Genomic DNA, 13068 nt, shown 5'->3' on the forward strand with positions numbered 1-13068 from the left:
TTATGAACAATGCACATGGACTGAATACCTATATTCCATCAATATTTATTTTATCACAATCTGCGATGGAATTCCCTCTTTCTTCTATTGTGCCTATGGTTTGAGCAAAACCGGTATAGAGTAATAATAAAAGTGATGCTACTATTTATCATATTGTTCTCATGAGACTATATCCGCATCGCATCATCTCTTGGCAAAACTATTGCATTAAAATAGGAGACTTTTCTCACGAAATTCCTGTGTGCGGAGTGCAGTATAGCTGTGTTTTTCATTTCTACGCGGCCGGCCGCGGGTATGATGCGAACCCAACGTGAACTGAAAGCGGGTTTTTCATTTCACTTCCCCTCCTGGCGTATCTCTTCAAGTGAACGCGGCGGCGCCCTAAATTTTGGAAGCGACTCTCGATTAGCATCAAGTTCGAAGATAGAACATGGATGAAAGGCTTTGATCACAGTCGACAGTTGACCCATTTCTGGAACGACTTCAGATTTGATGATAAAATTCTTTTGTAATTTCTCCGCTAGATGTCATGTTTGTTGAAGTTTCGACAATTTTTTGTGTAAACAGAATGAACGTCGAGTTGACGCCGCGTCCATGAGGCGTAGGAAAGGAAAACAGGCCATTCTTGTTTTCACTCTTCTCCTTCAAACATTTTTCTTGTATGATGTGTAGATTTGTGAGGAACATTGTATGATGTGTAGATTTGTGAGGAACATTGTATGATGTGTAGATTTTTGAGGAACATTGTCTGATGTGTAGATTGTGAGGAACATTTTATGATGTGTAGATTTGTGAGGAACATTGTATGATGTATAGATTTGTGAGGAACATTGTATGATGTGTAGATTTGTGAGGAACATTGTAAAATCCGCGAACATAATCGCGAAATCCGCGAACATAATCGCGAAATCCGCGAACATTTATGTTTCGATTTAGTTCAGTCCTCAAAATCATTTTATCAAAGCAACAGAAAGCATTTTATGTAGAAAGTTATTTTTGAAATGAGTCTAATAGTAACAGTGCAGCGTGCGTTTCGTCTTCGTTATGGTGTCCTTCTCGGGGTTTTATGGGGCTACCTGAAGGCTGAAGTTTACAAAGATCGTCCGAGGACCTTTGAAGAATTGAAGCAGAACATCCGACGAGAAATAGGCTGTCTACCGGTAGCATTGTTGGAGAAAGTAGAGAGAAACTTCAGAAATCGCCTCCATCAGTGTATCGAGAATGAGGGTCGTTGAATGGAGTACTTTTCGAAACAACATAAAATCAAATTTCCAACATTTCTTGATGCTAATCCATCAACAGAAGTCAAGAAAGTATCACAAGTATTTAATCGACGTTTCAAAAAAGGAAATTGCCGCGCCTCACCCTGTACATAATAACAAATTCTGTGTCAAGTTTCAAAAGATCAAAGTGACAAAAGTTGCTCACCAATTTGACCCAGCAGCCCAGCACGTAAACACCAAACAAACATAAGCTGTAGGTAGATAGATTCCAAGATATTATCATAATCATGATGAGACCAAAATTTAGTGTAGTGAGATCAAAATTTAGTGTAGTGTAGGTAGTAGTAGTGGATGTTTAAAGCACAAAATAGAATTCAATGGAAGAATCAATTATAAGAAGAGACCTTTGTCCAGCAGGGGTCGAAGGTTGCCCAAGATAGATTCCAAGATATAAACCTTGTAAAATGGGCGTAAGAATGAAAATCGAAACACAGCAATTTCATAAGGGAATAGAGCCAGCAAAAGGTAGGTAACTAGGTACGTGAAACAACTTAGGTAGTAGGTACTTACGGGAAAATACTCTCGTTCAAAATTTAGTAGGTATAGTGAGATCAAAATTTAGTGTAGTGTAGTAGTAGTGGATGTTTAAAGCACAAAATAGAATTCAATGGAAGAATCAATTAAGAAGAGACCTTTGTCCAGCAGGGGTCGAAGGTTGCCCAAGATAGATTCCAAGATGTAAACCTTGTAAAATGGGCGTAAGAATGAAAATCGAAACACAGCAACTTCATAAGGGAATAGAGCCAGCAAAAGGTAGGTAACTAGGTACGTGAAACAACTTAGGTAGTAGGTACTTACGGGAAAATACTCTCGTACGTATTAAGGAAATTATACTTACAAAGGAAAATCCTGCATTGTTGTGACGATGAAAAATCTATTTTACTATCGAGACATGCACCATAATTGATGGCAATTAAAATATTTATGACCCTGGTAACTTCACAAGTCCCATCTCTCCAAATTCATTGGGCATCCTAAGCCCTGCAATTGACAGCAGAAGTGAACCTGAAAGATAGTAAAGTTGTTGACGCCAAAATTTTGGGAAATGAAGTTTTTTCTTACATTTATTTACGGGCAAACGGACCCATCCATTATACAAAACACGAACAAACAATGCACATACAAAACGAGAGAATATTGAAAAAAGGTAAAGTTGTTGACGCCAAAATTTTGGGAAATGAAGTTTTTTTTTTACATTTATTTACGGGCAAACGGACCCATCCATTATACAAAACACGAACAAACAATGCACATACAAAACGAGAGAATATTAAAAAAGTTGCTTTTATTAAGAACGCAGCCCAGGTAATATTGGAAGAAAGGACAGCCGAAAATTTCAAGGATAACATTCAAGGAAGGTGCAAATAATTACCGGTTCTCACAAAACTACCAAATAATTGCTATCTTGCAAAAATAATCTAGTCTTCCTACCCCGGGGTGTACAGTCTCTCATCAAGTTGGTCAACTTTTGGACGTTTTCAAGTATTTTCGCCTGCACATGAAATCAAAAATGAGATATTAACCCGGGGGTGAGTCTTTTCACTTCAAAGTTGATAGTATTTTGCTTCGGTGTCCAACACTCTCCTTTAAAGATTGTAGATACCTAATCACTTTTCAAGTAAAGTTAAGAGAAGACACCTACTTTTCAAAAAGCCAATAATAATAAAATTTACTGAACCAGAGGTGCGGCGCGGAGCGGCGATAGCACATTGAATGCAACCGTTTTCGATTTTCGATTGGTCACTAAAGCTCCAAACTGTATAAAAAAAGGTAGATTTTTTTTTTTTTTTTTTTTAAGGAAGTTGCTTTTATTGAACGCAGCCCAGGTAATATTGGAAAAAAAGGACAGTCAAAAATTTCAAGGATAACATTCAAGGAAGGTGCAAATAATTACCGGTTCTCACAAAACTACCAAATAATTGCTATCTCGCAAAAATAGTCTAGTCTTCCTACCCCGGGGTGTACAATCTCTCATCACGTTGGTCAACTTTTGGACGTTTTCAAGTATTTTCGCCTGCACATGAAATCAACAATGAGATATTAACCAGGGGGTGAGTCTTTTCACTTCAAAGTTGATAGTATATTGCTTCGGTGTCCAACACTCTCCTTTGAAGATTGTAGATACCTAATCACTTTTCAAGTAAAGTTAAGAGAAGATACCTACTCTTCAAAAAGCCAATAATAATAAAATTTACTGAACCAGCGGTGCGGCGCGGAGCGGCGCGGAGCGGCGATAGCACATTGAATGCAACCGTTTTCGATTTTCGATGGATCACTAAAGCTCCACACTGTATAAAAAAAGGTAGGTTTAAAATAAGTTTTGATATTTGTAATACTGGCTTTCTTATTTAGAAATTTCGACATGTTTGGTCCCCAGCTCCAGAATCCTTTAGATTTTCAGGATTTAAAATAAGTTTTGATGTTTGTAATACTGGCTTTCTTATTTAGAAATTTTCAGTGTGGTTGGTTCCCACTCTGGTCCGACGGTCAACAGTAGGATATTGACAATAGTATTTGCCTACCTATACATATACCCACCCCCAAAAAGACCTCCCTAACTCCCTTGTTAAGGTAAGTTATTTCGGTTTTCGACCAACCTTGACCTGGAAAAGAGGTTATCTATATAATTATGTACCTATAATGTATCTTAATTAGACAAGTTTACCTTTATACTCTTGGCCTGAGCCTTATCAGTCAATATTCATCCAAGTACAACCGTATGTTGAAAAACGAATTCTGCAAACTCCTCAGCGGACATGTTTAAATTTAACATACATATAAATGCAAATCACTCGTCACATTTTGGATTCGATCATCGGTCTTTTGTGCGCTATTTCCACTCAGATGAAAAACAGAACATGCCGATTGAGTAGGATCGCACCATTAGCCACCCTTTTTTCGGAGTTCTTCAGTTCACTGGAGGACTGATTATGAAAAGTCTAGATGAACAGAACCCTGGGATTTTTCAATTAAGTGTGCGTCGCCTAAATTTACATATGTAGGTAATATTGATAGTCCAAGCTATAAGCTGTACAAAACAACGTAGATTTGATAATGTAGATTAAGCTAATTAAATATTACCAATTGGGTTTCCCCATAATGCATGCTTGTTGATAAGAATTTTTATCGAAGATAGAGAGATGAGAATTTTTATCAAAGATACCTAGGAAACAAAATATCAAAATGTCGTCGGTACATAATTATTCTGTTAATCGAAACAACATAGGTGGTCTGGGTAATCAAAACCATTCTAAACCAAGATCTAAGTAAACACAGTTAGTGGGACAAGGACAACATCAAAAGAATGAAGAAAATATAAAATTATTATAATATTTCTGTAGATAAGAGTGAGTGCAAAATCGTCTAAAGTTCTAAACTAGCATTTTATTTACATATTTATACCTACCTAATACCTAGATCTAGGTGGGTGTATAGGTACCTACCTAATTTATGTGCTGAAACACGCGCCACAACTCACCAAATCTTCTCTACTTTTCAGGAAGTCCTAAGTATGTCCATTTTTCAATTGTCCACCCTGTAGTTTTCTTCATATCAAATTTTGTGCTACATGAGGTATTATGTATACTCGTAATTACCTACTTTGACATAATATGTATTAAATTGTCAGCAAGCATTAATTTTGTTTGTTTTATTACCATACATAGCCGTAAACATCTAGAGACATCTAATCGTAAAAGAAAATTAAGTATCTTCTCCATCTCTATACATAGGTAGGTATACAGTTTATACAGAGAATATACATACCTACCTACCTACCTACCTACCTACCTAAGATTTAATCTAATATATAAAAATGACTATTAGTTTGTGTGTGTTTGTTCGAATTTTATGCCTGGCCAAACCGCTCATCCGATTACTATGAAACTTTGTCAACTTATTGCTTGCACTCCCGTGAAGGTTAGAAGGTTATAGGCTATTTTCCGGTTCGTTTTTTTTTTAAGCTACGCCAAGCAAGACCACTAAATGGATGAGTGACATGAACGGCCATCCTTAAGGATTTACTAGCAGAAATCCGGTGCGACGGATTTCGGCTAGTTATTTATACAAAAAATAGTATTATACCTACCACAAAGTGGTACGTGCTTGGACAAAATATTAGCCATCCAGCTTTTTCTGGCTCTCAACATTAATCAGATGTGCTGATTTTGGATTATTAATGAATTCATAGTATAATCTCGGATTTTAGATCATCACTATCGTTATGGAATTATCCATCTCTTCTTTCTCTCACGGTGACATTAATGCGGTGATGAAACAAACACGTTATTCTTTGCCAAGTTGCCAACTTCCAGTTCTAAAGCTCTGTTCGGGGGAAACCCGCCAAATTTGGGGACACGCCAATGAGACGTTTTAGCATTGCCTTGACGCTCGTTTAAAGATCTAATTTGTGGAAATTATAATAATTATTGATCTAATTTGTGAAAATTATAATAATTCCTGATCTAGGTAATTTGGGTAGGTATGTAGGATATAGGTAGGTACCTAATTAAAATATTATCAAGAGTAAGTAGGTAGATTTCTAGTTTCCAAGTAGGTATAAAAGTGATGGACACTTTGTTATGATTGATTAGAAAATCGTTCTAATCCTTCTAGGCCTAGACTTCTGTAAATCTCACCACAAAACCTACTGCCAATTACGCATTTATACGATACCTACTGCCAATTACCTAATTAGGTAGGTTTTTATTATTTTTGTTGTTTACCTACATACCTTACCTACTTATTCTTCATTGTAGACACACGTAGAAATTCATTATGGTTTCAGCATACAGCATCGAGTCTTAATTTTGATCTTGTTTGATAAAAGGGATTAACTTAGCCCTACCCGAAATCAGGCGAGGTTCCTCCAACTTTATTTATTAGTGCTGTTAAGTGCATTTCTTCAAATAACATGCAAGGCGAATTGAAAATGCCGTTAATTTGTCAACGTTTATCGTAGGTATTTGTGAATTTAATATTATGTTTCCCCAAAGAAGTTTATGGCGCAAGGGCTTATCTTATCTCCATGAAAGTGGGTAGGTTAATTTATACATATATAAATGTTGAATAATGTATTCTGCATTATAAAAAAAACACGTGTGTCTGATTATCTAATTTTTTTAAAAATATAAATATCTATAGACATAATAATATTTTATTGATAAACTGCAGCGGTTCTGTCACACCCTATTTGAGAGCATTCAGCTTAATGTGTAGCCTGACCTGTTGGAGTTTCACCAACAGTTTTTTTCTTCTTTCCGGGGCAACGGGCAAAATGTAGGTACCTATCAGGCAATAGAACAGTTGCATTTGTGTAAAATTTATGAATAAAAGGTTGATTCCTATGAAAAAGGTTGTGAAAAATCCAAATTTGAACCGAGGCAAGGTTACGAAAACCTACTTCAAGAGGGTTATTAGATGTTGATGAAATTCTACCGTACCAAGGTATTTTAGGTAGGTAAATTACCTATATAATCCGCAGTCTAGGATCAATCTAGGTCTCTGATCAGTCAAAAGGCCGTTTTCAGGTAGCTGTACCTTTATTTTTGTTTACTGGGCTGCCCGTGGGCTGACATATTAATCAGTCCTAGCCAGGCCTGCATTTGATTGGCAGTCCATAATTGAAAAATTGTTATTGATGCTGAAGATGATGTTAGTTTTATGAGCTCTAAGTCGGTAGCTGTGAAGATCAATTCCATGATTTCCTTCTTCTCAGAACGTAGGTAATGTTGTACCTACTTAGTCATTCACTTTTTGCGCTTATTTATCTCATTACTTGATCACCTTCATCCCTACTTCTCGATCGTCATTGTAGCAAAAGGTAACCCATAGTAATCTCGGATTTTAGATCATCACTATCGTTATGGAATTATCCATCTCTTCTTTCTCTTACCTACCGGTGACATTAATGCGGTGATGAAACAAACACGTTCTTCTTTGCCAAGTTGCCAACTTCCAGTTCTAAAGCTCTGTTCGGGGGAAACCCGCCAAATTTGGGGTTCTCTAAATGAGGAAAAAAGTTCAGATGGTTATAGTTCTCGTTTTATCACGATAACTATAGAGCAAAGTAGCAAACTAGGGGATGTACTTTTTTTTAAGCTAGATACCATATCAGGAAAAATATGTATTTAAAACAATCATGACCTATAATAAGTTATTAATAACCCACCTATAACCCATAACTAGAGGTATTATTGACCGAACGAAGTGAAGGTCTACGCTTTAACTCTACAGTTTTGCATTTGGTTTACAAAGTCGTCAAAAAGTCAAAAACACGAAGAGGCGTATAGTGCGAAAATTACATTTTTCAGGAGGGCCGAAATAAGTTTCTTTTTTTTTAAGTTTTTAAAATCTATTTTTTGAGCCCTTTCTACTGCACAATCTTGACAAAGTCCAGTCTGTCCAGTACTGGATATTGTAGGAGGATTATTGTTTTGCCCTCTTGGCGCTTTGCTTCTGGCGCTAATGAAATGGCGCTTGTTTCACAATTCACAAATGACATCACACGTCAAACGTGTGAAAAACGCAAAAATTTTGCGCAAAACATGTTATTAAAATACCTACCGGGAAAATAAGGAAGCACGTAGATTGATAGGCAGTCTTGTAATAGTAATTAATAAAATTAGATTCTTCGTCATAATTATAATTGAGCTATTTGTGAATGACCTTTGGCTCGTATCACTGAGGTAGGTAGTAGGTATCTATCCTGGTATCTAGAGATAAGTCTTTATTAATATATCCTGCAGGTTACTGCTATCTTCATAATACCTAGTAAAATTCTAATAAATAATGAAGTAATGTTGCTGTGTAATTATTATTGATTGTTCGTTGAAAATCACGAGACCAGTAGGCTCGTTTCCTGATCAGAACACGTGACAAGAATGTAGAATCTTCTTCTTTTTCTTCGTCTCCTCCTCCTCCTCCTTCTTCTTCTTCTCCTTCTTCTTTTTCTCCTCCTTCTCCTTCCTTTTTTCTTCTTCTTCTACTTATTTTATGTACATAAATTTATAACAAATAAATGGAATAATTTTCAATTCTATTCAATTCAATTCTTTTTCTCCTCCTTCTTCTCCTCCTCCTCCTCCTTCTTCTTTTTCTTCTTCTTCTCCTTCTTCTTCTTATTCTTTTTCTCCTTCTTCTTCGTCTTCTTTTTCTCCGTCTTCTTCTTCTCCTTCTTCTTTTTCTCCGTCTTCTTCTTCTTCTTCTTCTTCTTCTTCTTCTTCTTCGCCTTTTCCGTTGTTGTCAGCTTCTCAATCAGCCCTAGGGTAATTGCTTTGGGCTGACATTTGGCCTTAGCTATAAAAAATTTCTAGAGTAGATGCCCTTCGCACTCAACCTTTGCTATTTCTTTAGTATAGGGGAAATTTGAGGCTGGTATCCTCCCTGTTTAAAGTCCCCCAGCCTCACTACTAATGTATACGTAATACAGTCGAATTTAAATAAAAAAGATCTTATCTAATATTTACGGCTTATCACGACCTTTTGACTCTTCTCCTTTTCTCACGACCTTTTAACCTTTTTCTAGAAGAGCCTTCCTCATATAGTTTTTAGCTTTTTAGACTCATTGGTTACTACAGATGAAGGTCCTCTCTCCCCTCAGTTGACGAAAAATACCATGTGTTAGTTCTGTGAACTACAGTTCACTCAGACTCTTTCGAATGTTCGGAATTCGAATCTGAATCCCTTTGGACTGATTGAAAATGGTAGATTCGTAGAGGTTGTCCTAGACAATAATTTCGCCCTTGTGTGCAATTTCTTGTATATTTGCGTGCATTGAATTATAATCAACAAGGAATCTGGAATAAATAAATGCGTTTGGACTGATTTGGCCGGAATCGCAGCATTCTTGGAGTTGTAAACCGCGTGATGTTGCTGACAAAATTAGCAGCGCTTATTTATCTCATTACTTGATCACCTTCATCCCTACTTCTCGATCGTCATTGTAGCAAAAGGTAACCACAGGTAGAACCCTGTACCAGACGGTACCTACATACATGTATACTCGTAATTACCTACTTTGACATAATATGTATTAAATTGTCAGCAAGCATTAATTTTGTTTGTTTTATTACCATACATAGCCGTAAACATCTAGAGACATCTAATCGTAAAAGAAAATTAAGTATCTTCTCCATCTCTATACCTACATAGGTAGGTATACAGTTTATACATAGGTTTATACAGAGAATATACATACCTACCTACCTAAGATTTAATCTAATATATAAAAATGAATATTAGTTTGTGTGTGTTTGTTCGAATTTTATGCCTGGCCAAACCGCTCATCCGATTGCTATGAAACTTTGTCAACTTATTGCTTGCACTCCCGTGATAAGATGACGGTACTGTATCAAAGTATAAGCGATAATACCTATGTGTACTTAGAACTCAAATTACCTATAGTTACTTGGACTAACAAAACCTTTTTTTTTTTTTTTTTTTCAAGTTCAAGTGGCATGATTCTCAAGAATGAGCCAACATCTTGAAAAAGCCTACGAGTGAGGCGAAACTCGAGTCGGTGTAAATAATAAGCCCCAACTAAGAACCCTAGTCAAATAGAAAATAAGGTAAGCCATTATCTAATTTGGGTGTCTAATATGAATCTAATTAATAATAATTCCCCAACCGAGGCAAGGTTACGAAAACCTACTTCAAGAGGGTTATTAGATGTTGATGAAATTCTACCGTACCAAGGTATTTTAGGTAGGTAAATTACCTATATAATCCGCAGTCTAGGATCAATCTAGGTCTCTGATCAGTCAAAAGGCCGTTTTCAGGTAGCTGTACCTTTCGTTTTCAGGTAGCTTTACTTTTTGTTTACTGGGCCACCCGTGGGCTGACATATTAATCAGTCCTAGCCAGGCCTGCATTTGATTGGCAGTCCATAATTGAAAAATTGTTATTCATGCTGAAGATGATGTTAGTTTTATGAGCCCTAAGTCGGTAGCTGTGAAGATCAATTCCATGATTTCCTTCTTCTCAGAACGTAGGTAATGTTGTACCTACTTAGTCATTCACTTTTTGGCGCCTTGTTTTGCTTAGGTCTATAACTACATTGCTATGTTTAGCCTATGGCTCATGAGGATTCTCAAGACATAATAATTTGCTACAGGTAGGTTATTTTAAACTTTATACTTTAGTTTAAAGTTGGGAGGTAGTTGTTTTTTTTTTTTTTTTTTTTTTTTTTTAAAAAATTATTTTTTTTTTTTTTTTTTTCATAGATTTGTATACATCTATTTTTTTTTTTTTTTTTTTTACAATTTTTTTAAATAGGTAGTTTCCAACCAACCTATGTAATGAAAGAACTACCTATATAATTATCTTCTTTGCCTTCTTCCTTGTCTTTTCCCGTGTTCAGACGGGGTCGTCTTTATTCGTCTGCCTCTTAATCAGCCCTAAGCTAGGGTGATTGATTTGGGAAAGGAAAAAGGCTGGTAGGTACATCTAAAGGAAAATTTCAGGCTGGTACCTATCATTCCTGTTTATTTTAAAGTCCCTCCAGCCAGACTTCCTACAAACACTTAAACAGAGGAATGTTCATTTTTACTTTCCTTATCCTATAATAATTAAAGTGGTGCATTCAAATAAATGGTCCGTTGTTTTTCTATAGCTCGAAGGAGAAAACAGGCATTAAATGACGCGTTTTTCCCCATGAAGGACGGGTCAGGCGAAATAGTTTTTTTCATAAAAATAAAGCAAGGAGTACTCATAATTAATAAATGCCCCTCAATGGGAAGTTTGTGGAAGAAAATATTAAACCCCACGCGTCTGGTTTTCCCGTATTGATCCGGTTTTCTATTAGAAATCCGACTTGGCTTGGATTCAGAGATCAACACAACGTGTCATGAGAACCATATCTTCTTCTGACCCTAGGCACTGGCGCTAGTTATTTCTCCAGGTGCCCTTAGAGGCCCTACCTTGGGATAAAGGGCAGTAGGTATCACGAACTCCTTCGAATTTTCTTTTCCGTAAACAAATTCCTCTTTTTTTTTTTTTTTTTTGTAGAGGTTTGATAGAGGGAACTGCAACTGCTAAGGTCGTATAGTACCGAAATCGAAGATAAAAGGAAGACAGGATATGAGAAAGCGAGCCGTTCCCAGAACGAACTTTATCGGTTTAGGATAAAATTCGCCCCGGGTGGGAATTGAACCCGCGGCCCAGTACTTACAAGGTAGACGCGCTACCAACCAAGCTAACTAGGCTGGCAGTCTGAGCTTTTGGTCGTTAGTGTTGTTACAAGTTTTCATGAGTGTTCGAAAGCGAGTGTTCAATGTAATCGAACCCTCGGCTTAGGCAAATATTACCTGCCTCGGTGGTGTAGTGGTCAAGGCGCTCGCCTGGTAAACAGGAGGACGTGGGTTCAATCCCAGCCGAGGTATGGAATTTCCAAATTTGAGGTCAAAACTCCGATAAAATAACTGTAAAAGGTCGAATTTTCATTTTCCGTTCTAATGAAAGAATTCAAAGATGTGTGACGTCAGACTTCAGGCAGTTGTCTCGCTAGGTAGCGCCAGTATGCAAGCACGCTGGCGGAAGAGCAGAAAGAAATGCGCAGAAACGTATGCGCACAAACACATTAATGTGTTGCCTGCAAGGGAGCCTTGCTCGGAATATTTGATATGACGTCATCGTGTACGCGAGCGTATGCCGTGACGTCAGAGTTCACGATTTACCGGTATTTTTTTAATCGATTTATCTCGGTATCTAGAAGTCGTTGAAGAAAAAGAAAAATTCCGTTGGTCCTCATTTTTCCTGCTTTTTGACTTTGAAACATCACCCGAGTAAGCGCAACTGTTCTATGAAGTTAAAAGTTAAGGAACGTTTTCCGTGGTTGATATTTGAACAGGTGACAAACAACTGCCTTCTGGAGTTCCCTCAGCAGTTACCATGCCCTCTATCAAACCTCTGAAAAAAACATCCCTTTAGAAAATATACTGATCGCCTCTGGTTTGAACTGTTGACCCCTACTCCTGTTGCTCTCAGTGTCGTAAAGAAAAAGAGAGAACAAAATTAAAAACACTTACTATGTAAGGAAAACAATAAAACAGAACGAAATGTAAAATAAGAGCAGTAAAAAAATAAATACCTCTGTCGAAATTAAAAAAAAAATCATAGGTACTTAGTTAAAGCACCTAAAAGAAAAAAAATCATTTATGTATCCACCCACCTATGTAGTAGATAGAGGACTTGAGGTAATTAGATCGGCCATCAATTGAAGTGAAGTAACTCTTCAAACTTCGAAGATTGACTGCCTGCTTAAAAAGGCGTGAAATTGCGTGATTAGATGATGGTTAATTAAAAGTTCATTATTGGCTTTTATGTTAAAGCTCCATTTTGTTGGCCTTAAGCCAATGCTTGTGGCCAACATTACTAATTAGATCGGCCATCAATTGAAGTGAAGTAACTCTTCAAACTTCGAAGATTGACTGCTTAAAAAGGCGTGAAATTGCGTGATTGGATGATGGTTAATTAAAAGTTCATTATTGGCTTTTATGTTAAAGCTCCATTTTGTTGGCCTTAAGCCAATGCTTGTGGCCAACATTACGTCACATCTACCCACGTGGTCCATTATAAATATATTAGGTAGGTACCTAGGTAATTACGTGCCTACCTAGGTACAACTGACGTTGATTTTTTTTTTCTTTTTGCAAAAAAAAATCCTCCAAGAAATGGAATAGACCTAACCGGAACTAGCTAAGTTTTACCAGAATCTTGTTTTTGGCAATTTTCGTGATTTGGCACATCCACTAAAATTTGAAAAAGGTGTGTCCATTATACAGCACAG

Source organism: Diaphorina citri, unplaced genomic scaffold (assembly GCF_000475195.1).
Source record: "Diaphorina citri unplaced genomic scaffold, Diaci psyllid genome assembly version 1.1 scaffold331, whole genome shotgun sequence".
In the NCBI taxonomy this organism is placed as follows: domain Eukaryota; kingdom Metazoa; phylum Arthropoda; class Insecta; order Hemiptera; family Psyllidae; genus Diaphorina; species Diaphorina citri.